This window comes from Theropithecus gelada, chromosome 8, assembly GCF_003255815.1.
Source record: "Theropithecus gelada isolate Dixy chromosome 8, Tgel_1.0, whole genome shotgun sequence".
NCBI lineage: Eukaryota > Metazoa > Chordata > Mammalia > Primates > Cercopithecidae > Theropithecus > Theropithecus gelada.
In genome coordinates, this window is record NC_037676.1 from 14774164 (window position 1) to 14801953 (window position 27790).

A 27790-nucleotide genomic window follows, 5' to 3' on the forward strand; every position below is an offset into this window, starting at 1 on the left:
GGGAATGCTTCCAGCTTTTGCCTATTCAGTATGATATTGGCTGTTGGTTTTTCATATATGGCTCTTATTATTTTGAGGTATGTTCCTTTGATACCTAGTTTATTGAAAGTTTTTAACATGAAGGGATGAATTTTATCAAAAGCCCTTTTTTTGCATCCATTGAGATGACAAGTGCTTTTTATCATTACTTCTGTTATGTGATGGATCACTTTTATTGATTTCTGTATGTTGAACCAACCTTGCATCCCAGAGATGAAGCCTACTTGTTCATGGTGGATAAGCTGTTTAGTGTACTTTTGGATTGGGTTGCCAGTACTTTGTTGAGGATTTTTGCATTCGTATTCAGTAAGGATATTAGCCTGAGGTTGTCTTTTTTTGCTGGATCTCTGAAGTTGACTTTTCTTGCTGTATCTCTGAAGTTGTCTTTTTTGTTGTATCTCTACCAGGTTTTAAGATGCATTTAAGATGATGCAGGCCTCATAGAATGAGTTAGGGAGGAATCCCTCCTTTTCAACTTTTTGGAATAGTTTCAGTAGTAATAGTACCAGTTCTTCTTTGTACATACGGTAGAATTCAGCTGGGAATCCACCTGACCATGGACATTTTTTGGCTGATAGCCTATTTATTAATGCCTCAATTTCAGAACTCATTATTGGTCTGTTCAGGGTTTCCATTTCTTCCTGGTTCTGCCTTGGGAGGATATATGTGTCCAAGAATTTATCCATTTCTTCTAGGTTTTCTAGTTTATGTGCATAGGAAGTGTTTCAAGTATTTTCTGATTGTTGTTTGTATTTCTGTAGGGTGAGTGGTAATATCCCCTTTATCATTTCTGATTGTGTTTATTTGAATCTTCTCCCTTTTTCTTAGGCTAGCTAGCAATCTATTTTGTTATTATTTTCTTAAAAAAATCAGCTCCTGAATTCGTTGATCTTTGGAATCGTGTTTCATGTCTCCATCTCTTTCACTTCAGCTCTGATTTTGGTTATTTGTTGTCTTCTGAAAGCTTTAGGTTTTGTTTGCTCTTGGTTCTCTAGTACTTTTAGTTGTGAACTTAGATAGTTAACTTGACATCTTTCTAGCTTTTTGATGTCAGCATTTAGTACTGTAAATTTTTATCTTCACCCTGCCCTAGCTGTGTCCCAGAGATTCTGGTACATGCCAGCATCCAGGCATCAGAGCACCCAAGCTGACCAGGAGCAGAATGGTACCCAGCACAGCACGGTTGCTCTATGAAATTGTGGCTAGATTGCTTGTTTCAGCAAGCCCCCAATCCCGTTCCTCTCGACTGTGTGAGACCTTCCAACTTGGGTCTCCAGCCACCTCCTACAGGTATGTTCAGGCTGGCAACAGGTCCATACCCTGCTAAGATGGAGTTCCCAGAGGAAAGGACAGGCTGCCATGTTTGCTGTTTCACAGGCTTCATTGGTAATACTTCCAGGCACTGAAAAATCCATGGCAACTAGGTTTCTTTGTTTCTTTGTTCTCATTAGTTTCAAATAACTTCTTGATTTCTGCCTTAATTTCATTATTTACCCAAAAGTTATTTAGGAGTGGGTTGTTCAATTTCCATGTAGTTTTATGGTTTTGAGTGAATTTTTTATTCTTGAGTTCTATTTTGATTGTGCTGTGGTCTGAGAGACTTATAATTTCAGTTCTTTTGCATTTGCTGAGGAGTATTCTACCTCCAATTATGTGATCTATTTTAGAGTATGTCCATGTGGCAATGAGAAGAATGTATATTTTGTTGTTTTGGGTGGAGAATTCTGTAAATATTTATTAGGTCCATATGCTCCAGAGCTGAATTCAGGTCCTGAATATCGTTGGAAATCTTCTATCTTGATGATCGGTCTAATATTGTCAGTGGGATATTAAAGTCCTCCACTGTTATTATGTGGCAGTCTACGTCTCTTTGAAGAGCTCCAAGGATTTGCTTTATAAGTCTGGGTGCTCCTGTGTTGGGTGCATATATATTTAGTATAGTTAGGTCTTCTTGTTGAATTGACCCCTTCTTTGTCTTTCTTAATCTTTGTTGGCTTAATGTCTGTTTTGTCAGAAATTAGGATTGCAATCCTTTTTTTTTCTGTTTGCCATTGCTTGGTAAATTTTCCTCCATCCCTTTATTTTGAGTCTATATGTATCTTTGCATATGAGATGGGTCTCCTAAAGACAGAATACCAATGGATCTTGATGCTTTTTTTTTTTTTTTTTTTTGAGACAGAGTCTCGCTCTGTTGCCCAGGCTGGAGTGCAGTGGCGCCATCTCGACTCAGTGTAAGCTCTGCCTCCCAGGTTCCGGGTTCACGCCATTCTCCTGCCTCAGCCTCCCCAGTAGCTGGGACTACTGGCACCTGCCACCACGCCCGGCTACGTTTTTTGTATTTTTAATAGAGATGGGGTTTCACCCTGTTAGCCAGGATGGTCTTGATCTCCTGACCTCATGATCTGCCCACCTCGGCCTCCCAAAGTGCTGGGATTACAGGTGTGAGCCACCATGCCTGGCCTGGGTCTTGATTCTTTATCCAGCTTGCAACACTATATTTTAATTGGGGCTTTTAGCTCATTTACATTTAAGGTTAGTATTGATATGTGTGGATTTGATCCTGTCATCATGATGCTAGTTGGCTATTTGGTAGACTTGTTCATGTGGTTTCTCTATAGTATCACTGGTCTGTGTACTTCAGAGTGTTTTTGTAGTGGCTGGTAATACTTTTTCCCTTCCATATTTAGTGCTTCCTTCAGGAGCTTTTGTAAGGCAGGTCTGGTGGTGACAAATTCCCTCAGCATTTGCTTGTCTGAAAAAGATCTTATTTTTCCTTTGCTTATGGGCTTCCATTTCATAGGTGACCTGGCCTTTCTCTCTGACTGCCCTTAACATTTTTTCTTTCATTTTGATCCTGAAGAATTTGATGATTATGTGTCTTGGGGATGATCTTCTCATGGAGTATTTTACTGGGGTTCTCCACATTTCCTGAATTTGAATGTTGACCTGTACAGCTAGGTTAGGGAAGTTCTTGATGATATCTTGAAATATGTTTTCCAAATTGATTCCATTCTCCTCATTTCTTCCAGGTATCCCAGGCTGTTGTAGAGTCGGTCTCTTTACATAATTTCATATTTCTTGGAGGTTTTGTTCATTTCTTTTCATTCTTTTTTCTCTATTCTTGTCTCTATTCTCGTCTGCCTGTCTTATTTCAGAAAGTCTTCAAGTTCTGAGATTCTCTCCTTTGCTTGGTCTATTCTGTTGTTGATACTTGTGATTGCATTATGAAGTTCTTATAGTGCGTTTTTGAGTTCCATCAGGTCAGTTATGTTCTTCTCTATATTGGCTATTTTGGCTGTCAGCTTCTGCATTGTTTTATCATAATTTTTAGCCTCCTTTCATTGGGTTTAAATCATTGTGCTCCTTTAGCTCAGCAAAGTTCATTTTTATCCACATTCTGAAGTCTATTTCTATCATTACAGCCATCTCAGCCTCAGTCCAGTTGCAAACCCTTGCTGGGGAGGTGTTGCAGTCATTTGGAGGAAAGAGGGCACTCTGCCTTTTTGAGTTTTTGGCATTTTTGTGCTCATTCTTTCTCATCTTTGTGAACTTATCTACCTTCAATCTTTGAGGTTGCTTTCCTTTGGATAGCATTTTTATTTCTTTTAACAGTCAGGCCACTTTACCATAGGGCTACTGTGGTTTGCTAGTGGTGAGCTCCAGACACAATTTGCCTTGGGTTTTCCAGTACCTACAGGTATCACCAACGAAGCCTGTGAAACAACAAAGATGGCAGCCTGCCTCCTTCTTTGGGAACTCCATCCCACCAAGGTATGGACCTGTTGCCAGCCCAAACACACCTGTAGGAGGTGGATGGAGAGCCCAGTTGGGAGGTCTCACCTAGTTAGAAGAAATGGGATCAGGGTTCAGCTGAAAGAAGCAATCTAGCCATAATTTCACAGAGCAACTCTGTTGTAACGTGTACTGCCCTGCCCTTGGTCAGATTGGGCTCTCCAAAGCCAAGAAGCTGGTATGGCTAAATTGCCAAAACAGCAAAGATGGTGGCCCTCTCCTCCCTCTAGGAGCTCTGTCCCAGGAAATTTTAAAATCTCTATTGGCCACAGAGCATCGACCAGAGTGGCTGGCAGCTCCAATCAGGAAGTCCCTCTCTGGGTATTTTATATAAACAAATTATAAACTATGTAGTATTTTTTCATCTTTCTTTTTCACTTAGCAAAACTAAAAAGAAATTATTCATGTTGAAACAAATATCCGTAATACACTCCTTTTTATTGTTATATAGTGTTCCAGTGTAGGAAAATGAGATAGAAAGCAGAATTCTACTCAGGAGGTGGGACCTGACTCCAGAGATGAGGTTTGGACACTGGACCAGATTGAGTACTAGCTGAAACAGGGCCAGGGAAGGAATAGCTTTCCATAAGACATGCCTACCAGTGTGTCATGTCAGTTTGCAATTGCCATGGCAACACCTGAAAATTACTGTCCCTTTCCATATCAATAACCCAATGACTAGGAAGTTACCATACTTTTTCTGGAAGTCTCTGCATAATCTACACCTTAATTTGCTTATAATTAAAAGTGGGTATAAATATGACTGCAGAATTGCCTCTGAGATTCTGCTCTGGGCACATTGCCTATGGGGCAGCCCTACTCTGCAAGGAGCAATGCCTCTGCTGATGCTGTATACTGACTGCTACTTCAATAACAGTTGCTGTTTAACACTGACCTGCCCTTTAATTCTTTCCTGGGTGAAGCCAGGAACCCTCTCAAGCTAAGGCCCAATGTGGGGGTTTGCCTCTCCTGCATCAAATGCACTACATTTTGCTTATCCATTTACCAGTTATGGGCATTGGGTTGTTTCCTAAACAGACTTGTTCTTAAAACTGCACTGAAATTACTCTTACCCTTATAACAAAGTCCAGTGACTAATTATCACTTTTTTTTTTTTTTTTTGAGACACAGCCTCGCTCTGTTGCCCAGGCTGGAGTACGGTGGCGCGATCTTGGCTCACTGCAAGCTCTGCCTCCTGGATTCTGGGTTCATGCCATTCTCCTGCCTCAGTCTCCCAAGTAGCTGGGACTGCAGGTGCCTGCCACTATGCCCAGCTAATTTTTTTTTTTTTTGGTATTTTTAGTGGAGACGGGGTTTCACAAAGTTTCATCGTGTTAGCCAGAATAGTCTCGATCTCCTTACCTCATGATCTGCCTGCCTCAGCCTCCCAAAGTGCTGGGATTACAGGCGTGAGCCACCACGCCCAGTCTAATTAATCACCTTTTAATCCAATTCATCTTTTCCCATTGACAAAGTTTTAAAATTTTAATGTAACCTCCAGAACATTTAACTGGACAACTTTACTTGTATGATTAATAGTATCTTTAATAAAACATTTTCAAAATATATCATTTCTACTCCTTCTTTCAAAATATTCTTATTCTTTTGCATTTTCCCATCTCGGTAAGTGTTGTCATTCTTCTCCATTTGTTATAGTTAAACAATAGAAACATCTTTCCATTTTAGAAAGAAAGAAGAAATATTGATGTTTTAGTAACATGATAACAAATAGCTAGCCATATATTGAAAATAGCAAAGTCAAAACCATACCTCACCACTTAAATCAAAACAAATTTTAGATGAATTAAAATGTAAAGTAAAAAACGTCAACAAAATGCGGTGGAAGGAAATGTCAGCATGTATGCATCACGGAACGCTTTTGTGTGTGTGTGTGTGAGATGGAGTTTTGCTCTTGTCACCCATGCTAAAGTGTAATGGCACAATCTGGCTCACTGCAACCTCCGCCTCCCAGGTTCAAGCAATTCTCCTAATTCTCCTGCCTCAGCCTCCCAAATAGGTTGTATTACAGGTGCCTGCCACCATGCCCAGCTAATTTTTGTATTTTTAGTAGACACGAGGTTTTCCCATGTTGACCAGGCTGGTCTCAAACTCCTGGCCTCAAGTGATCTGCCTGCCTCGGACTCCCAAAGTGCTGGGATTACAGACATGAACCACAGTGCCTTTTTTTCCACAACAAAAAAATATAATCAAGAAACCTCAAAAGAAAAAGAAAAATACTCAATGACATTACGATAAAAATTTTAGGACCAAAATATATGAAGTCAGTAAATATCTGCTACAAGTTTTTCAAATGCATGTTTAAAATATAAGGAAATTTGATATGTTTGTTTTCTCTTACCAATTCTGGAAACTACTTGCAATACATCCTGCCACGTATTATAAAACTTTTAAAAATCTGGTCCATATTTGACAGTCACAAGATATTAAAAACATCTAGATATAAATGAGCAACTCAAGTGGTGAAAAATGATGAGAAGAAAAACTTGGATAAGGAATTGTCATCAAAATTTTTTTTGCTTCAAGTTGTGTTTTTGTTAATGTGCAGTCACATAGTATTACTGGCCTATAGTATATGCTCATAACTACTTAATAATATGAATTAATTTTTTTAGTTAATCTAATACATATCTGACACTCTGTGGCAATTAATACTCATAACAGTTTTGAGATAGGTGCCATTATCACTTTCATTGTATAAATTAGTAAACTGAGGCAGAGAGAGATTAATAAAGCTTATTCAAGGTCACTCAGCTATTAGGTGGCAGATACGGGATTCAGGCCCTGTGTGCTCACCTCCAGAGACTGGGCCCTTAAATCAACACCATAGGATCTCTCAGTGATGTTGAATACATGTTTAAATAGATAAATAAATGAACAAATGAATATTAAGACATATGCTTCTCAAAATAACTAGGCTGCAAAATATCCTTTTCATAGATCATGAAAATATTGTTTAAAACAATGATGCAATAAACACCATTCACTTTTGCTAATGAAGTTTCTAATGTACACATTTCTAATATACAGATTATGATTAACTTTAGCTTACTGCTATGGACTGAATTATGTCTCCCCCAAAGTTTATGTGTTATAGCCCTAACTCTAATCCCCAATATGACAGTATCTGGAGATGGAGACTTTGCGAGGTAATAGGTTTAGATGGGGTCAGGGGATGGGGCCCTTATGTTGGGACTGATACCCTTATAAGAAGAGAGATCAGAGATCTCTCTTCATCTCTCTTTCGCTGCCACGTGAGAATACAGCGAGAATATAGTTGTCTGTAAGCCAGGAAGAAAGTTGTCATTAGAACCTAACCATGCTGGTATCCTGGTCTTGGAATTCTAGCCTCCAAAAACGTGAGGTATAACTTTCTCTTGGTTAAGATATTGAACCTATGGTAATTTGTTATGTTGGCCTGAGCAGACTATGACACTCATTTTTTTAATCTTATTATAACAGTTATGTTTTCTGCAAAATTTGTTGTTGGTTTTTAAGCATGAGTTGCATATTTTAGTTATTAATACTTTGCTTTTTCATATACATTTTAGAATAAACTTGCCAATTTTATAAAATGCTTACTGGAACTTTGATTTAGATTTTGTAAAATCTATAGACTTATTGGGGGAAATAGCATCTTAACAATATTAAGTGTCCTGCTCGATGAGCATGGTATAGCTCACACATTATATAGGTCTTTTGAAGTTTCTCTCAGCAATGCTTTACAGTTTTCAGTTGAAAGGTTTGGTGCAGCCTTTGTTTAATTTTTCCTCTTTTAAATTTTTTAACATTTTCCTTTAATTTTTTCTTTTTGACGTACTGTAAAAAGTGTTTTTTCTCATTAGTTTCACATCATTCATTGCTAGTATATAGAAATACATTTGATATTTGTATATTGACCTTGACTCTCATAACCTTGCTGACATAAAAGTTCAGTGATTTTTGCACAGATTTCCTAAGTTTTTCTATAAGAAATTATGTATTCTATATATAATCATACTTCTTCTTTCTAATATCCATTTTATCACTTTATTTTTCCACTTGCTACACATGATCTATAGTGTGGTATTTAATAGAAGTTGTGAGAATGAAAAACTTAGCTTTGCTAACAAACTTAGGGGTAAAGAATTAAGTGTTCCACTATTAAATCTGGCCTTAGCTATAGGTTTCTTTCTTTTTTGTAATTACCTTTTATAAACAAGGAAATTTTTCCTGTGCATTCCAATTTTGCCTAGAATTCTTATCATAAATCTGTTTAGCTTTTTTTCACATTTATTGAAATGAAAATATGGTTTTCACCTTTAATCTGTTAATCATATTGTCTAATTTTGAAATTTAAATCAAGCATGCACTCATAGGTAGGTTCCATTGAGTCATGATGTTATTTTTATGTCTAGATTAAATTTTGCTAATGTTTTGTTGAGAATTTTTGTAATAAGTTTTATGACGACTATTAACCTGTAGTTTACCTTTTTTGTAATGTATTTTTCTGGTTCTGGTATCAGAATAATGTTGACTTCATTGAATGAGATGGCAATTGTCTTCTCCATTTGTATTTTCGGACATAGTTTGACCTCTATTGGTATATTTCCTACTAAAATATTTGATAGAATTCAACGGTGTAGATACCTGTAATGAATTTACTTTGCGGAAAAGCTTTAACTGGAAACTAAATATTTATGATAGAAATAGAGCCTTTCAGGTTATATGGTTTTAGTGGTATGAATCTTGTTAGTTTGTGTCTTCCATGAAATTTACTGTTTTCTAAGCATTCAAATATATTGGCATGATATTCTCTAATTATTTTTTAAAGCCTTTAGAATATTGAGGGATGTCTTCTCTCTCATTGATATTTTATGTTTCCACTTTTTATACAGATTAGTTTGGCTAGAGTAGTCAAACAAGCTTTTGGTTTTATTGATTTCCTCTTGCTGTGGCTTGAATGTGTTCTGGAAGGTTTCAGTATTGAAAACTTAATCCTTAATGCTATAGTGTTGAGAGGTAGGACCTTTAAGAGGTTATCATGTCATGAGGATTCCACCCTCATGGATGGATTAATGTCGTTACTGTGTGAGTGGGTTCATTGCAAGAGTGGGCTTGTTATAAAAGTGAGTTCAGCCCTCTCTTGTTCCCTCTTGCACATGGTATTTTTCCCTTTTGCTTTCCACCATAGGATGACACAGCAAGAAGGCCCCCACCAGGTGCGGCTTTTTGATCTTGGACTTCCCAGCCTCCAGAACTGTAAGAACGAAATTCTGTTCTTTTTAAATTACTCAGTCTCAGGTACTCTGTTCTAGCAGCACAAAACAGACATACGATGGGATATCATGGGATAATACAGCAAGAAGACTGTGCCAGCTTCTGGCCCCTTGATCTTGAACTTCCTAGACTTCAAAACTGTGACCCAGTAAATTTGTGTTCATTACAAATTACCCAGTGTCAGGAATCCCATTATAGCAGCACAAAACAAAGGCACCTCTATTTTTTCTGTTTCAGTTTCATTGATTTCTAGTCTTATCTGTATTACTTTTTTCTACATTTTTTGGAATAAGTTTCTTCTTCTTTTCTAATGTTTAATGATACACATTTGTTTCTAAGGGCAATTTAGCTGCATTCTTCAATTTTTTTGATGTTTGTGTTATTATTTTTATTAAATTCAATATATTTTCAAATTTTAGACATAATATTCTCTTTAATCTATGGATTATGCAAAGTTATGCTGTTTAATTTGTAAATATTTGGGAATTTTAGTGATATCTTTCATTTTTGTTTTTAAATTCAATCTTATTGTTATTAGAAAACATATTTTTATGATTTCAGTACTTTCTAATTTAAAGGTATTGAGACTTCTTTTATGGCCCCACATTTGATACACGTTCTGGGCAAATTTTTAAAAAATGTATATTCTGCTGTCATTGGGTGAAAGTGCTCTATAGATATCAACTAGGTCTAGCTTTTTCATAGTTTGAGTGTTCCTAACAATTTTCTATCTATTTCATTCTGTAATCATTGAAAGAGGATATTGAAATCTCCATCAATACTGGATTTCAGTATTTCTTCTTCCAGCTATAACACGATTGCTTCATGTACTTTGTATCTCTCATTTTAGTTTTTTATGTATTTATTATGTTATGTCCTGAATTTATCATATTATTGTGAAAGAGCTCTCTTATTCTTGTTAATATTGATATTAGCCAGTGTGCATTTGTGTGTGTCCTGATATGGAAAACTGTTTTCTATCCTTAAACTTGTAACCTAATAGTGTTCTTGTACCAGTCATCTTCACTTTGAACGATTCTCATATGAACGGTTCTCATGTATCAGCATTTAGTTAAATGTTACTTCCTCAACAGCATGGTTCACATTTCAGTTACCATAGTGTATTCAACTGTGAGTAATTTCATAAGGCACAACTTTGATAGAAACTCTTTAGTCCACAGTCACTGTATTAAATAATATATGTTCACTTCTTTCAAAGTATTTTGTTGATTGGTCACAGAACATATGTTGTTAATTTCATGTACAGACAGCAAAGCATGTAGTTATATTTCCTCCTTGCTGTCCAGTGATAAACCCACATGACATTTTACTAAAATGAATACCGAGAGAGGAACCTGCCCAAGAAAGATAAAAATGTAGCCAGGAAACAAAAAGTGATAATGCTAGAAGCAAAGTTCAAACAAAATGCAAACGAAGTTCTAGGAGAAGTAACTGACGATGGGAATATAAAAACTGTCATATTTCAAGAGACTATAGATATGTGGCTAGAGGACCATAGTGAAGTCAAATATAACAAAAATTAGTAAAGTGGTTGTAACAAAAAGAATTAAGACATTCGAGAGGAACTGATGCTGACAAAAACTTCACATTAAAGAAACTGAGGGATATTTCACAACTGGAAGGCAAAAGGATACACTGTTTAAAGTAGACTTAGAAAAGAGTATGACAAATTGCTAAAACATGATAAAAGTGTTTCTCTATACTATATATTATACAATGAAAACACTTTCAAATTACTCCTAACTTTTTTTACGAGCAAGTAAAACATTTAAGTCCTCAGTTTCTAATGTTTTAAATTACAGTGTATTAAACTACTATTTTTTAACTTTTTTATACATTTATAGTGGAGAGTAAAAGGATTTTTAATGTTTGTAAAAAACATTTTAAAGTTAATGGGACAATCTCCATTTTTTTATGACCAAGTTTACTTATCACATGTTCAACTTCAATTATTTTATTGTCCCATACTACCATGCAAAGCAAGGACTGTCTATATTTAAAGTAGGTGAGTCTAGAAGACAGTGAATTGCTTTTTTATCCAGGTAACAGGCTGTACATGCTCTGAAAATATGGCAGTAATTAAGGTATAATAATGAAAATCTACAGGAAGAAATCTATAGACAATTTTCTTCTAAAGTAAGACAGAAAAATAGAAAGAAAACTTTAATTAAACACATTGCTCTGATTGATTGAACTCTCCAGTAAGATGGTATCATTTTATAAGTTATGATCTGAGATAGCATGACCAAGAAGCTAAAAAAGACCACATGGTTTTAAAAAATCAAACAAATTATAATTAAATTAAAAGATGTAGATTTGATGATAATCTTAGTGAGAGGCATGACAAATAGATATTCACATGGGGCAGTTCTTAAAAATGATTGTAATTGGAATTCTTTGACATAGTGAAGTTGGTTTGCTTAGTCTGTTTTTAAATTGTGAGTTCCCTTTATCCATAGGCTATATCAATATTGACAGTTTCCCATGGTACCACTATAGCATTTGCTCAACATTTTGCAGATGTGTGCACATAGGTTAAAAGACAAAAGTCAGGTTTCAATTCCCTAGCTTCTGAAGTTGCATTGTCCCCAGTCTACCTTGATGTCATACAATTGTCAAGCTCCGATTTCTGCTCAGATACCTGTTTATTACAGACTTTTCCTTCCTTTCTAAGGATGTCTTACATTGTGTCTACTCCTTTGTAAAATCAATTCCCTTGCTAGGTAAACATTTAAAGTGGACTCTAGAATTTCACATCAAATCTTTTAAATTTATTTTATTTTTATTTCTGGTTTTAAAACCCAAATATTAGTAAAATTGCAACGATAGGAATGGATTCTGCCTCCCTCCCCATCTTAGGTCTTAGTTCATTCAGGTTGTTATAACAAAATATCTTTGATTGGGTAATTTGTAAATAGTGGAAATTTATTGTTCATGGGTCTGGAGGCTAGGAAGATTAAAGTGCCTGAAGATTCAGTGTTTGGTGAGAGCTCTCTGCTTCAGAGACAGAGCCTTCTAGCTGTGTCCTCAACATGGTAGAAGGGACAGCCAATCTCTTTCAGCTCTAAAGGTGCTAATCCCACTCATGAGGGCTCTAGCCTCATAACCTGACCACCTCCCAAAGCCCCACCTCTTCATACCACAACCTTAGAGTGGGTTTTAACATATGAATTTTGAGGGGATATGCCAACATTGAGACCGTAACACTTCTCCACTCATCCCCAGTTCTGGGAGCCTTTAAAGTGATGGGAAGTGAAGAGTTTGACTCAAGGAAAGGAAAAAATCATAAAAGAAAGAAGGTAAGCAGTTTTTTCTAAATTGTCCCTTTTTGCCCTTTCTTGATTTGGAAGTTTTGCATTTTTCTTCATCTAGCAGTAACTCATAATGCTTAATACTGTATTTTTAAAGAAAAGTTTCTATTTTTGGTATCACTACTATATTGCTACACAAGAAAATACATGGATTTTCTTTAGTTATCTATTTATCATTCCCTTCTTGTAATGTCTGTATAAAATTTGAAGTCATATCATTTTTAACATAAAAAATAAACAAGCAGAATATAAATATAGTTTATATGAAATTTTACATACTCTATATTTTGTACCATCTGATTTATATTTTATATGGTATTATCCCTCACACTTGCTTCTTGCATTTTACTCCTTCCCTCCAGACTTACTTTACTTATTGCTGAAAGCACATTCTCTAAGTGTTCGAATACTTTAGTTTTTCTTAAATATTCATAAATGCTTTACTCACAATGACTCTTGAATGATAATTTTTATGGAAACATTCTAACTTATATTGTTACTTCATAGAATAAGCTAATCTCTTGTATTCTAGAAGATTGTGTCATAATAATAAGATATATTTCAATCATTGAGCTTTTTGGTTTTTGTTTTTTTGGTAATCTCACTTGTCCTTGAGAGCTTTTAACAGTCTCTCTTTATTCTTGATGTTTCATAGATATGTCTATGATATGTCTCAGCGTGATTTTTTTTAATCCTTCTCATTCCTCGGTGAGTTCCTGCAAGACTCCTATCATTCTGGAAATCTTTAACATTAACTCTTCAAATACTGTTCTCCATTCCTGAAACTATTCTCAGATGTATATTGGAACTGCTATGTCTATCTTCTGTACAATCTTAATGCTTTTTTATATTTACCTATCTCCTTAAAAATTATAGAGTAAATAAATATATAACACCTGTATTTAGTATAATTTTTTCATTTTTTTAAATTTTTACAGATGTTTTTCTTTTCTTTCTAAAAATGCAAAGCATATTTATTTTAAAGTTATTTGGCATTGTGCTTTCAGAAAAAAATTCATTTTGAATAAACTTACCTTCTTATTTTTGATATTGTGTCTTCCTTGCTGTCAGTTTTCCTAATATGATTTGTAACTTTAGCTTAAAAGCATATTTTAATACAAATGTGAGTCCTCTGTCTTTTTCTACTGATCTCTTTTGTCTAGAAATCTCGTGGTTCCCTACAAGTCATCAAGAAGTACAGTCTAAACTCAGATCTTATCCTGGTAGTCACAGAATCCCAATTGCAATGACAGTGGATTCATCCGCCACTGAGCCAGGGTGGGATTTGAGTTTGCTTCTGTTTGAGGTGTTGCCGTTGCTCTCCCATCCACTGTAGCTAAGCATTTCTATGGAGCTACAGTCTGGGCAGTAGTTCCCATGTGTTTTAGGTTTCACGTAAGTGGAGTTCTTCCTCAGCCTTCAGTTTTATGCCGTAGAGAAGCCTGGCTTATCTGTCCACTAGGTAGGTGAACCTTTGGTCCCCACTACTCCCTACCCAACTCCTCAGCCTGTTCCTGTGCTCAAAATACAGCAAACTTCCATGCTAGATTCCTCTCAGCTTTCATACATAACATATGTGTATATATGTATTCATGTCTTTGTGTGTTTCTCCAAGTTCTTGATAAGCAGATACAGAAACAGGATAAATTACACAAGAAATGTAGTAGGAAAATGCCAGTGAGAAAAAATGGGAGGGGAGCCAGAAGAGGCTGGAGGAGGGATCCCAGAGGAGACAGAAAAGGAAGGCTGTATGGGAGCATCTTAGATATTAGTGATATTGTAAATAAAGTTCAGCAAAGTCATTGTGGAAAACATCAGGCAATAGTTGCAGGTCAGAGGTGCCCTGCATCTTTCTGGAGCAGCAAGCCTCCATGTCACTGTCATTGGCTGGGAGTCCATACGCTGCGTGAACGCGGGTGAATGTGACTAACAGAGAATTTGGGCCTCAGTCATTCCACTTCTTGTAGTCACAGATCTGAAAGGGGTGTTTTCACAACCGCTACACCTTGCCACTTTTTTAGTTGTGTCTTTTTCAAGGAGCACAGACAACACTTTGAATTCAAGATAGCAGACGGATCACTGCTGAAGTCTCCCCCTCTGACACCAGATACAAATAAGTACAAACAGAAGTGGGGGAAAAATCAATGACCGCTGTAAGAGAGCTAAGAACTTGGAACATGAAAAACTGAGAGGATACCTTGAATACTGGGAAACAGATGGAGCTCCATTCCAGACTGACATCAGAGCGCAGAAGACATTCTGCAGAGTATTGCTAAGCAGTAGATGCATCGTAAATGATTCTCCATCACCAACAGTATGGGGCACAGGAGGGTGTTTGGGGCAAGCTATAGGATGAATGGATAAAGCAGCAGCAATCCATGTGAGGCATCAGCAGGAAATTCAGGACCTTGGGCAAGAGAGACCTTAACTCTCCCCTACATGGCTTCTGTGAAGACGGGATAGATGAGTTAGATAGCAAGAGGATGTCAGGTGCCTGAGGGAAGAAGAAGGGAGAAGTAATTTTACAAGGTCATATATAGATAGCGAAGGAAAATTTTATTATGAAATTTTTCCTAAGCCCTAGCCTATTTGTGAAGTTTTATGTGGGCCTGTCCGTATTAATAGGAAATGAATCTATCCTGAACTTTAATCTCCCTTTTATGAAGTACTTTAAAATAGGATCTTAAAACAACCCCTTAAACCTATGAGCTCTACAGTGTCTCCATTTCTTCCTTCTTTTCTTCCCCTTTTCATACCCCCAAAGGTGGTGAATACAGTGTAGATTCTATATATTTACATGTGTTTCTGAAGTGAATGTAAGACTCCAGATATTTACCTTTGGCTTTATGTGTCATACAACATCATCCCTTAGTACCAGGAAATATTAATAGAAAATACACTTTGCAGGTGCTTAATTAGATGATTTTAGGACCATCCTGAATTGTGTCTACATACACAAGTATAAGTAAGTTTTTGAGAAATTCTAGTTGAATTTTTGGTTAAGGCTATAAGAAAAAAAAAAAATTCTTCATTCTAGAAAATGTTTGACTAAAGCCCTAGTGGGTTATTGCGTTTTCTTTCTGAATGCATATCACAAAAATAAAAGTTTCTAAGAATTATGATTTTTTGAGATGGAGTCTCACTCAGGCTAGAGTGCAGTGGCGCGCGATCATGGCTCACTGAAACCTCTGCCTCCTGGGTTCAAGCGATTCTCCTGCCTCAGCCTCCCAAGTAACTGGGATTACAGGCATGCACTACCATGCCTGGCTAATTTTTGCATTTGTAGTAAAGATGGGGTTTCACCATGTTGGCCAGGCTGGTATTGAACTCCTGGCCTCAAGTGATCCACCCACCTCGGCCTCCCAAAGTGCTAGGATTATAGATGTGAGCCACCATGCCCAGCCGAGAATTATTCTTATACGCTACTTATGTGGCACATCATGTGGGCTTAGGGAACAATCAACTTGTTGCATAAAAGAATGCATTCAAAATGCTTGAAGAATTCCTTAATAAAGATGACGTTTTCAAGGTTCACATACGTGCACAACAGATTCTATGTTTTATAAAGGGTGTAATTTTTTGAAAAGTGAGCAAGCATGAGAAAACATTGTTTGCAGCACATTAATATCAAAGTTCGAGAATAAAAAAATACTCTATAAAAATAAGTACCACAAAACACAATTCTGACTACTCATTCTATTTAAGTAATTATGAACGAGTTATGAATTATTCATTCATTCATTCATTTACTTTTTGAATTTTCTTGAAGAACCTATGGTGAGTTAGTTGAATTACTGAGACATTCTGTTGTAGTTCATTCAACAATAGCAACTGCTATGTAGTATTCCATTGTATGAATACAAGTTAATTTGTCCATTTCACTGTAAATTAACTTCTAGGTTGCTTTTCACATTGGGTTAATTTAAAAGATGTTTCTATGAACATTCTTGCATATGTGTTTTAGTATGTTCCCACTATGTACAGATGCATATTAATATTCACATTTTTAAGGTGATTATGAAAGAGTGAATTCACAGATAACAAGGCACGCACATTTTCAGGTTTTAGATAATAATCTCCCTTCCAAAATGTTGATACCAAGTTATACTCACACTAGCAGGGAAATTTTTTTTTTTTTAGGTACTCCTCGTTCTTACTTAGTGTTTCCTGTCTGTTTCATTTTAGTCAATATGTTACGTATGAGGCTTTAATTCACATTTCCCTGATGACTAATACATTTTAGAATCATTTTATATGTTTTTTTGGCTTTTGGATATCATAATTTATAAAATGCTGTTTGGGGTTTTTGTCCATTTTTCTACTGGGTTGACACTTTATCTTTTGCATTTATAGGAGATTGTTCTATATTCTGTATGAATCCTTTCTCAAAAATAGATAGTAAATATCTTCTTTTAAGATGGTAGTTGGCTTTTATCTCTCAACTCTCTTTAAGTTTATCCCTTTTGAAGAAATCTTTGCTTCTACCAAGGTCTTGAGGGTATTCTTTTATGGTTTCCTCCAAAAGCTTTATTTTTCACTTTAATGTTAGATCTACAACATTGCTAGAACTGACTTTTGTGCATTGTACCACAGAGGTTTGATTTGCTCTTTCCTATGTAGATATCTAATTAACCTTGCACCACTTACTAAAAAGACATTCCCATCTCAACAGCATTGCAGTGTAATCTGTGTCAAAAAATCAAATGACCCTCTACACATGGGTCTTTCTCTGGGCTCTTGTTCTGTTTTACCAGCCTTTCTGTTGTATTTGTTAAAATGTCATGCTAATCATGGTGTTTTCAAAGTACTATTTCTAATATCTCAAGGAACCCATTTATAATGCAATTCATTTTTCAAAATAATAAATGTAAATGCATATTTCAGGATACTCAATCGTTAAACTTTTTTGCAACATCTCATATTCAATTAGATCATCATTATTGCCTGATAATGTGGCTGATGAAGAATTCACAGTCTTTATCACATGACAGATAAATAATTTACTCATTATTCTCTTGTTCTTAGTTATCTTCAACATGTGACTTGTCTTGGTAAATGTTTTTTGAATATTTGACCATTCAATGTGCTTAACTCTAGATAATAGAAACTGTAGATCTCCTTATTTAGAAATGTTACATTACCTGTTACTTTTTTTTCTTTCTTTTTTTTTTTTTTTTGAGACAGAGTTTCACTCTTGTTGCCCAGACTGGAGTACAATGGCATGATCTCAACTCACTGCAACCTCTGCCTCCTGGGTTCAAGCGATTCTCCTGCCTCAGCCTCCTGAGTAGCTGGGATTACAGGCAACTGCCACCACACCCAGCTAATTTTGTATTTTTAATAGAGACAGAGTTTCACCATATTGGATGGGCTGGTCTCGAACTCCTGACCTCAGGTGATTCCCCCACCTCGGACTCCCACAGTGCTGGGATTACAAGCATGAGCCACTGTGCCTGGCCAGTTATGTTAACTTTATATACTGAAAGGGAAATGATGTCATTGCCAAACCTCTTGCATTAAGAAACTTAGGCTTTTATCTCAAGATGACTCCTGACACAGCGTAGGATGTAAGGAGCAATGGAGATGGCCAATTTTGATCTGCATATAAACTATCAATAGAAATTTAAATTTTGTCTGTTTTTAAAATTAGAGTTTTAATAAAACAAATACAACTTTGATTTATAGTCATGATGGGGTAATAGAGACTGAATTTACCCTCTTGCCTGAAACAACCATGTAACTGGGTAAAATATATGACAATGATTTTCAAACATCTGACACAAGGCGGCACAAGACAGTGATTCCTCAGAGAGGGGAACCTAGAAGATGAGCCCCAGGTTTGCCTCTACTTATTGTCTTAAGAGAATTTTCAGCCTGAAGTGCAGGGAGAAGCATGAGTGGTTAAAGCAGAGACTATCGTGGAACCCGCAAGCAACTCAGCAGACAGTGGGAGAAACTGGGATATGGTGGGGAGGAAAGGCAGTTGTTAATGCTGTATATTCTTTGTTCTGTTTTCAAATGTTGTGGCTGAGAACTGCTCTTTAACACCAGGTCTTTTACCCACTAATAATCCCCTCTTTTAAAATGTCCTGGCTGGTTGTGGTGGCTGACACCTATAATCCTAACAATTTGGGAGGCCGAGGCGGGCAGATCACTCGAGGTCAGGAGTTCGAGACCACTCTGGCCAACATGGTGAAATCCCATCTCTACTAAAAATATAAAAATTGGCAGGGCGTGGTGGCACGTGCCTGTAATCCCAACTACTTCGGAGGCTGAGGCAGGAGAATCACTTGAACCCAGGAGGTGGATGTTGCAGTGAGCTTGGATAACACCACTGCACTTCAGCCTAGGCAACAGAACAAGACTCTGTCTAAAAAAAAAAAAAAAAAAAATCCTTATCCTAGAATTGTACAATCCTGCCCTCAACCTTTTTACAATAGTATCTTTCCCTATTTTGTGTGTGCTTCTATAGTTTTGTAAAGATTTCTTTAAAAAAAAGATCTAGAGAAATCTCTTAAGAATTTCATAAACATGTTATTCAGACCAAAGTACACCTAAATGTAGTTATTAGACTAGAGTGCCTATTGCCTGTTTGATTGATTCTGCATGAAAACTATTAGTGTGATGGTCTAAATATGAAGAATCAAATAAAAATAAATGATGTAATATTAATTCATGTTCACAGAAAACAACAATCTTGTATAGAATTGTATACTTTATATGCATTCCCTTCCCATTATCATTAATAACAAATAGTTGGTGATTGAAAGAACTGATCTGAAAGAATGAAGTCATCTGAGGGGGGAAATGAATGCTGATTTTCTCCTTCAGACTTTTATTAAAATGGAAATTTGCAGCATGATTTACTCTGTTATTTTCTCAATTGAGTCAAAATTGGTATTCAGTAATTTTTTTAGCTTTAAGAAAATATAGCGTATGTTAAGAATAAATGAGTAAATCTAAGCAAATCGATATGTTTCCCACATTAAATGAGGCCAGGCAATCAATCCACATTTCCTGCCTATAGAATGCTGAATTTCAACTGACTTGAAATCAAGAACAGGGACTATTTTAGGTTATATTAATGTAGAAGAAATGAGAAGGTAAGTCTCACTAAATTCAACGGAAGATACAGAAGCATTTAAAATAACAAGGACTTCTTTTCAATGACGATTGAGAACCAGTTTTCCAGTAAGTATGATCTTAGTAATTAATTTTTATTTTTTCTCTAGAGACAGGGTCTTGCTACGTTGTCCAGGCTGGCCTCGAACTCCTGGTCTTCAGTGAGCCTCCTGTCTCGGTCAATCTTAGTAATTCTGATTGAAAACTTTGACCACAGTGGCCTTTACAACACTGGAGGAAGATCCAGCTACTTTTCCAATGTATGGGAGTCCATGTTTTGATGCTTGTCAGGCTATGAAATGGTCAAACAAAATTGAGGTGATGGTAAGGGAGTCTGGGTTTCCTGATCACTAGGTTTGTCACTGTGGGACACCTTGGTAAGTAGAGGAGAATCATAATCTTTTTACCTCACTCTATAGCATTTTCTGCCAGTCATCACGCAACCATATCTAACATGAAAATACTCCTGGGCTGAATCTGCAGCTTCTCCTAATCGACAGGCATTGACTGGAAGAAGAACAGATGGTAGTTACTGGGATTAATACTGGTTGAACGTGAGCATGAAGAGTAGTTAATAAGTTCAGACCTCTTACCTCTCTTTTTGTCTAAATTTGTATCATCGAGGCAAATAATTATACCCATCCCTTCTCCTACATAGTAATCAAGTAAACTTTTATTAATTCACCTTCAAGTTTGTTTATTGTAATCGAGATATATTTGCTGAGGCAGAAGCTGAAATAAAACAAATGCATCATAAAATATACCCTATGATCCATAATTCTCTTATGATGATGATATTTTTAAATTTTTCACAGCTAATTTGGTATTTTGAAGCATCCCATTGGAAAAAAAGTTTCTATTTTAAAATCTTAACCTCTTGAGGGTTAAGTTTAAAGGCTGAATAAGAATTTGAAACAAAATAGAGACACTCTATTTATAAGCATCAGTTTCCTCATCTTTAAAACAGAGATATTAACAAATTGGTCACATAGTGTTTCCGAAGGAGTTCATCAGATCCTTTCCTATAGAGTGCTTAGCACAGGTCTTGGGTATAATAAGTCCTTACAAAAGTCTGATGTTGAGGGGAAAAAGGCTCAGGAAAGAAAGCTGCCATTAAAGACTTGTATGGATTCCTATCAGGAAAGCTCACTTAATTTCATCCCAGTCTCAAAATTATAGTCATGTTTTCCAGAACTCCTTCCTTGGAACAGTTACAAAAACTTCAGGATTATTCTGCCCTGAAGATCCAGAAATGTGCACGACCACAGTGTTTTGACAGTGGTGCCAAGGAACTGTCTGGATGGATGAGTTGCAGAGGGAAACCAAGAGTCAAAGATCTGGACCCACTAGTTTAAGGGAAGGAAGTGCTCTTGAAAGAGATCTGGGGCAGGCGCTATGGCTCATGCCTGTAATCCCAACATTTTGGGAGGCCGAGGCAGGTGGGTCACTTGAGGTCAGGAGTTTGAGAACAGCCTGGTCAACATGATGAAACCCTGTCTCTACTAAAAATACAAAAAATTAGCCAGGGATGGTGGTACGTGCCTGCAATCCCAGCTTCTTGGGTGGGTGAGACAGGATAATCGCTTGAACCTGGGAGGTGGAGGTTGCAGCGAGCTGAGATCACGCCACTGCAGTCCAGCCTGGGCAACAGAGTGAGACTTCATCTCAAAAAAAAAAAAAAAAAAAAGACAAAAGAAAGAGATCCAACAGAGACGTAGAACTGAAGCTTGTGGAGAAAGCCAGTGGAGTCCCAGACTTTAGGACTACTTCAGGAGAAAAAAAAGTACTTTGGATCATAGAATTTTTGCAGGTGAGAGTTGAGCTGTGTCATGGAATCCTTCATCTTGTACTTCCTGAGGGAAGCAGCTTCAATACTGCTAGATCTAATGGGCAGGGATATTTAATGCCTTGGTTTTCTCCTTCCCATAAGGCCAGCATACTGACATGACCTAGTGAAATCTGGATTGAGTGTCCAGAGAACAAGCACTGCTGGAATATATTCTGCATTGATTTAGGGGTCAGTGCTGACACTTGGGAAAGACAGTAAGAAAAACTTTTTAAAGTAATAAATATTTAATATAAATTTACTGAATTGGTAAGAATGGATCCTACTATATGGTTACATCGTATTACAATGAGGCAATGCGGTCTATTAATAAAGCAGAGGAGGTGGCACTGTTCTCTCACTTGGCTAGGGCATGAGAAACGCTTACAATTAAGTATGTTTTTCTTATTGGTCCAAATGATGCTCATGGTCCCTCTTGTACATGACTTGGCTGTGCTCTCTCTGCCAATATGTGGCTTCCATTATAGTCAAAGTCAGTAAGTACTAGGATTGGGTTCTATCAAGGCTAAATGAATGTAGTAAGACCAGTTCTACCCATAACTGGGGCTACTACGTGCTAAACAATCCATCTATTGCAAGGATGTTACATAAGACAACAGGGTCTAAAATCTCTGGGTTATTGACTCTTAAACCAGCTCAGAATTTATTTGGCTTCCTAAGGATTTCATGTTTGACTAAAGCCAGTTCAACCTGATCCCTCAACTCATTAATTCAAGGCCTAGCATTCTAAGGCCAGCATAATTAATAGACCAACCTAGTTGTGTTCATTAAGATTCTCATCTTCCTTCTTAAAGAAGAGATCATTTGCAATATTCTTTAGGAAATTCAGAGTGCATACTTTTGGAATGAGATAAAAGAGACATATCTTAAAGTCCAGAGAAGAAGAGGAAACCCAGCATTCTCATTAAAGTAGGGCCTTTGGAATTTATTTTTTTCCTCTTTAAAAACAGTAAGTTTTTAACATCCACTAAATACAAGTTTATGTCTGATTTTTGTTTGTTTGTTTAATCCTCTTAGGTTAATTATTTTTATATAGTATTTCATGCCACATTTATTTAAACTAAAAAACAAATGACTATTGATGGTTTGGTGGTTGCTATTGTACAAAGAAAAATTAACATAAACAGGTGGTAGTATCTGATTGAGGCAGGGATAATAAATGACCAAATAACAAGAAAACCCATAATACTTGTCAAAAAGAGGCAGAATTATTTAAATAGAAATGTAAACCCTGGCATACTCACGGTTAACACATATTTATTGAACAAGTACTATGTCCCAGAAATTTTGCTGGACCCTTTAGACGCAAAAAGTAAGGCATAATCCTGACCTCAGGAGTTTACATTTTAGAGGTAAAATATGCATTAGGAGAAAATAGGGAAAAAAGAAAATTAAACCCCACCATTATGTGTGCTATGACACAGGTGTGCAGTTTTCGCCACTGAAACATATAATGGGACATTATGGAATGTCTGCTATGGAAAAGGGAGAGTCTTGAGTAAAAAGCAGAATTAACTTAATAAAAAAACGATTACGGGATAGAGGAAGGTTTTCTCTGTAGAGCAAAAGATAAAGATAAAATAAGTTGGTAATAGAATATATACAAATTTAAGAAACTACAAACAATAATTTAATATGGAAGATGTGAGGATAGGAGAAAAATTATGTACAGATATTTTTGTAATTTTAGGTGGAGACAAATTTTTAAAATTCTGCTACCACATCATATTAGGCACCAGAGAATGGAGGGGTAGTACATAGACCTTAGAGCCCAAGTGCTGTGGTTCATATCTCAACTAACAAGTGTAAACTGGACGAATAAACTTCTTATGACATCTGGACTTGTATTTCCTTATGTGAAAATTGGTAATAATAAAACAACTTTTTTTTACCTGCATGAAATGTTGTTTTGAGGATCAAATGTATTAATAACTAAAAGTTATCTAGAACAATATCTCATACATAAGTATTTAATAAATGTTAGATATTACTAATATTAAAACTAGAAATTGTTAAAAATGGATATAATTGTTTATAGCACAAAATCAGATTTTCTAGACATAAAACTGTACTGGCGTGTATTGATTGCACAGGATGGGATAACTAAAGGTATTCAGGGCAACAGAATGAGAACTTGTCTCAAAACAGATTATTTTTCAGAACAGTTTTAGATTTACAGAATATTGAGCAGAAAGTACTAAAGCCTCTTATCGGCACCCTCCCATTCCCGTTTTTCCCTATTGTTAGTATCTTGCTTTACGTGGTACGTGCGGTACAGCTGATTAGCCAATATTCATATATTATTATAAACTAAAGTTTACAATTTAGAGTAGGTTTCACTCTCTACCTTGTGTGAGTTTTCACACTGTCCCATGACATGCACCATCATTATATTATGCAGAAGCATTTCACTGCCCTAAAAATTATTTGTAGTCCATTTATTTATCGCTCCCCTTTCCTTCCAACCCCTTATTAACTCCTGATTTTTAAAATATTCTCCATAGTTTTGTCTTTTCTAGAATGACATAAAATTAAAATAATACAGTGTGTAAACAGATCGGCTTTTCTTACTAAGCAATATGCATTTACAGTTCCCCCACGTCTTTTTGTGACTTGATAGCTCATTGGCTTTTATCACGAAATAATATTCCATTATATGAGTGACCACAGTTTGTTTATCCATTCACCTGTTGAAGAAAATTTTGGATGCTTCCCAATTTGGGGCATTATGAATAATAATTTATTTTTTAGGAGTGTTTTGGGCATATAGATGATTTATTATTAAACTCTATTATATTCATTATAACATAATTATTACATATTTCAAAGTTAACATAATAAAAATAAAATATCCAGTCATTAAAAAGGCAATATATGTCTCTGTGTTCATATATATCTTTACATATATGTGTGTATACATATTATGGATTCTTAAAAATATATAACTATATGTACATGTGTTGTGTATGTGTGTACACTTATTGGCATGTAACATTTTCTTGGCATATAGTGAAAAAAGCCTACTTATTATTATAAAAGAGGGTTCATAACCATTACAATTTTTGTAGATACATAGGTAGAGATACAGGTAGATGGATATGTAGCTAATATCTGAAATTATGTTGACCCAAATGTTTACAATATTTGCCTTGCATTGTAGGTTTAAAATAAATCTTAACTTTCTTCTTTCTTATTTTATTCGTAGGATTAATTTTCACCAGTAATTATCCTTTACATTTGTAAATAAAATTTATTATTTTTGTTAAAAATATTGAAACATAAGAGAATAAACTAAGAAAAGAAAGCAGAAAAGATTCCTAAATGGACAAAATATAGAGACCGAAATAATGCCTTTAAATCACAAATTGAATGTTCAGTGTTGATGGAGGATGAACCTTCCAGAAAAAAAGTTACCTATTAGGATAACATATATATGTTAAAATAGTTTATGTATAAAATAACATATTAATATAACATATATTATATGCAACATGTTATTTTAGATAACATATCAAATATATAAATATGATATATAAATAATACATAAAATATTAACAATAAAATGAGTTGTTTCCATTAGGTTCTTCTGGGAAATAGTTAAAACCTGAAAAGGAGTGTAAGATGACTTGAGGTAAATCCCAACTGCCAGATCTAAAACTGCTGGCTCTGCCTTCTGACAAATTGAAGAACTTTTCTTGGTTTGTGATGAAGAAGACAAAGCGTAACCCTGTCAATTGATGTTTAAAGGAATGTGATGTCAAATCTTCACACATTGACTTTGTCACTGATAAGAAAATTTTTATGAGATTTAGTTAATAAATTTTTATAGCTCATGTAGCTAGGAAAGACATTATATGAAAACAAACATGATAACTACAGAAAGAGATAAAGGGTGAGGAGGTGAAACTACTTGAGCAAAGGAAAGGACAACTTAATGTCTCCCCGACTCCACTTCTCACGTCACATAGCTTCGATTTCAGAGAACCTGCTTCCTATACAAGACCATTGAGAAACATCAGTGTGTCAGCAGGAATTTTGTTTCCACTTCCATACTGAGACTATGTAGGAGATAAAACATGAATTAATTTGGAACATATTCAAAATAGCATGAACACATTCATCATTTTTAAAAAGTCAGTTGATGTGACAAATTAGAATTTTGTAATAAGCCAATGTGATGGGTTGAATTGTCCTAACTCCTAGTAACTCAGAATGTGACCTTATTTGGACATAGGGTCTTTACAGAGGTTCGCAAGTTCAAATGAGGTGAGTAGGGTGACCTCTAATCTGATATAACTGGCATCTTTATCAAAAGGGACAATTTGAAGACAGACACACATAGCGGGGAGATGAGAAGACACCTATCTACAGACTAAGGAGAAGGGTCTGGAAAAGATCCTTCCTTCCCTCACAGCCCTTAGAAGGAAACAACCCAGCCCCAAGATCTTGATTTTTGACTTATAGCCTGTAGCATTGTGAGACGATAAATTTTCGTTATATAAGTAACTCAGATTGTGGTGCCTCATTTTCACAGCCCTAGCATATTAATATAGCCAATATAAAAATTTACCTGGAAATTTTAAAGGATATAGAGATTTTTTAAAAGGCAAATGAACCCCCCCCCAAACTTTCCACCAGTTCTCAAGCATAATCAGTTTTCAGAAATAACCTACCAAACATTTTGATATTTTTTAGATATATTATTTTACTTTTTAGGCAATTCTTTAAAATATAAAGGCCACTATCCAAGAAAAAAAGGTTAGAAACACAATTAGATTGAAAGATATGAATTATCTGTAACTAACTCCTTACAAGTAGGCAAAGCATTTTGAGAAAAAAACATAGTATTCCATAAGTTGAAGATTACAAACATAAAGAAAAAAAGTACATAACCAAGGGCAACTAACTCCAAAACGTAATATCCTCCTGAGGAAACCAGTAAAACTGTTGTCGCTTTTAGTCTTAGCACATTACGTGCCTTTGAGTATTTCCACTGCCTCCCCTCAGGATCTATCTCCTTAATAAACCATAACAGATAGCATTAAGTGGTTACCAGAGATCTTCAGCAGGATTCTCTGCATTTTTGAAGTTAAATAATGTCTTTTCAAATACACATTGAGTTGCACATTAAAAATTTTTTAAATGTCCACTGACACACACATAGATATCCGCAAGTAATTATGAAACAAGCATTTACTAGCTCAAGTCAAAGACAGCAAAACACCTCAACTAAAAGGATAAAAGGAACCCCATATTCAGAGTAACCGACATGGGAAAAACAAAGCTGAAATCATTGAACTATATAAAGTGTCATTGATAGGGCTTGGCTGTGTCCTCACCCAAAATCTCACCTTGAATTGTAATTTCCTTAATTCCCACAAGTCAAGGGAGAGACCAGGTAGAGGTTAACTGAATCATGCGGGTGGTTTCCCCCATGCTGTTACTGTGATATTGAGTGAGTTCTGACAAGACCTGGTGGTTTTATAAGTGTGTGGTAGTTCCTCCTGGGTTCATTCTCCTTCCTGTTGCCTGTGAAAAAGGTGCTTGGTTTCCCCTTTGCTTTCCGCCATGATTGTAAATTTCCCGAGGCCTCTCCAGCCATGCTCAATTGTGAGTCAATTAAACCTCTTTCCTTTATAAATTTCCCAATCTTGGGCAGTTCTTTATAGCAGTGTGAAAATGAACTAATACAGGCATTTCCTGAAATTACAGCTGTGGAGTTATAGCATATTTTTGGTAAAAGGTGTCCTTATTCTCATCTCCATGTGATGATATCAACTCAGCATTTATTGATTCAGAAAACGCAATTTTTTGCTTAACTCCAAACCACTGTCACAGATTTCCTTGTTTGAACTTAGAAATAAGTTCTCTGTAGAAGAGACTATAAGGTATTCATCATTTTTAAGAGACTTTCATGTACATGTGATTGCTATGCAGAATATAAGATATGTTACCACCAAGGCAGGAGGCTCAGTTGAGCCCAGGAGTTTGAGACCAGCCTGGGCAACATAGCAAGACTCCATCTCTACAGATAATTAAAACAATTAGCCAGGCATGGTGGCCTGTACCTGTTGTCCAAGCTACTCAGGAGGTTTAGGTGGGAAGATCACATGAGCCCAGGTGGTCATGGCTGCAGTGAGCCAAGATTGTGCTACTGCACTCCAGCCTGGGCAACAGAATGAGATGCCATTTCAACAAAAATATATGTTACCAAGTGACTGAGGGGACTAAGGTATGGGTGAAGGACAATTTGTGAAAGGTAGATTAGGTATTGCATCTCTGAGGAGGTAACTTTATAGTTGAGACTTGGGGCACTGTGACAGTTTGGGAGAAACATCTCCAGACCGAGGAACTTCACATACAAAGGGACTGAGACAGGAAC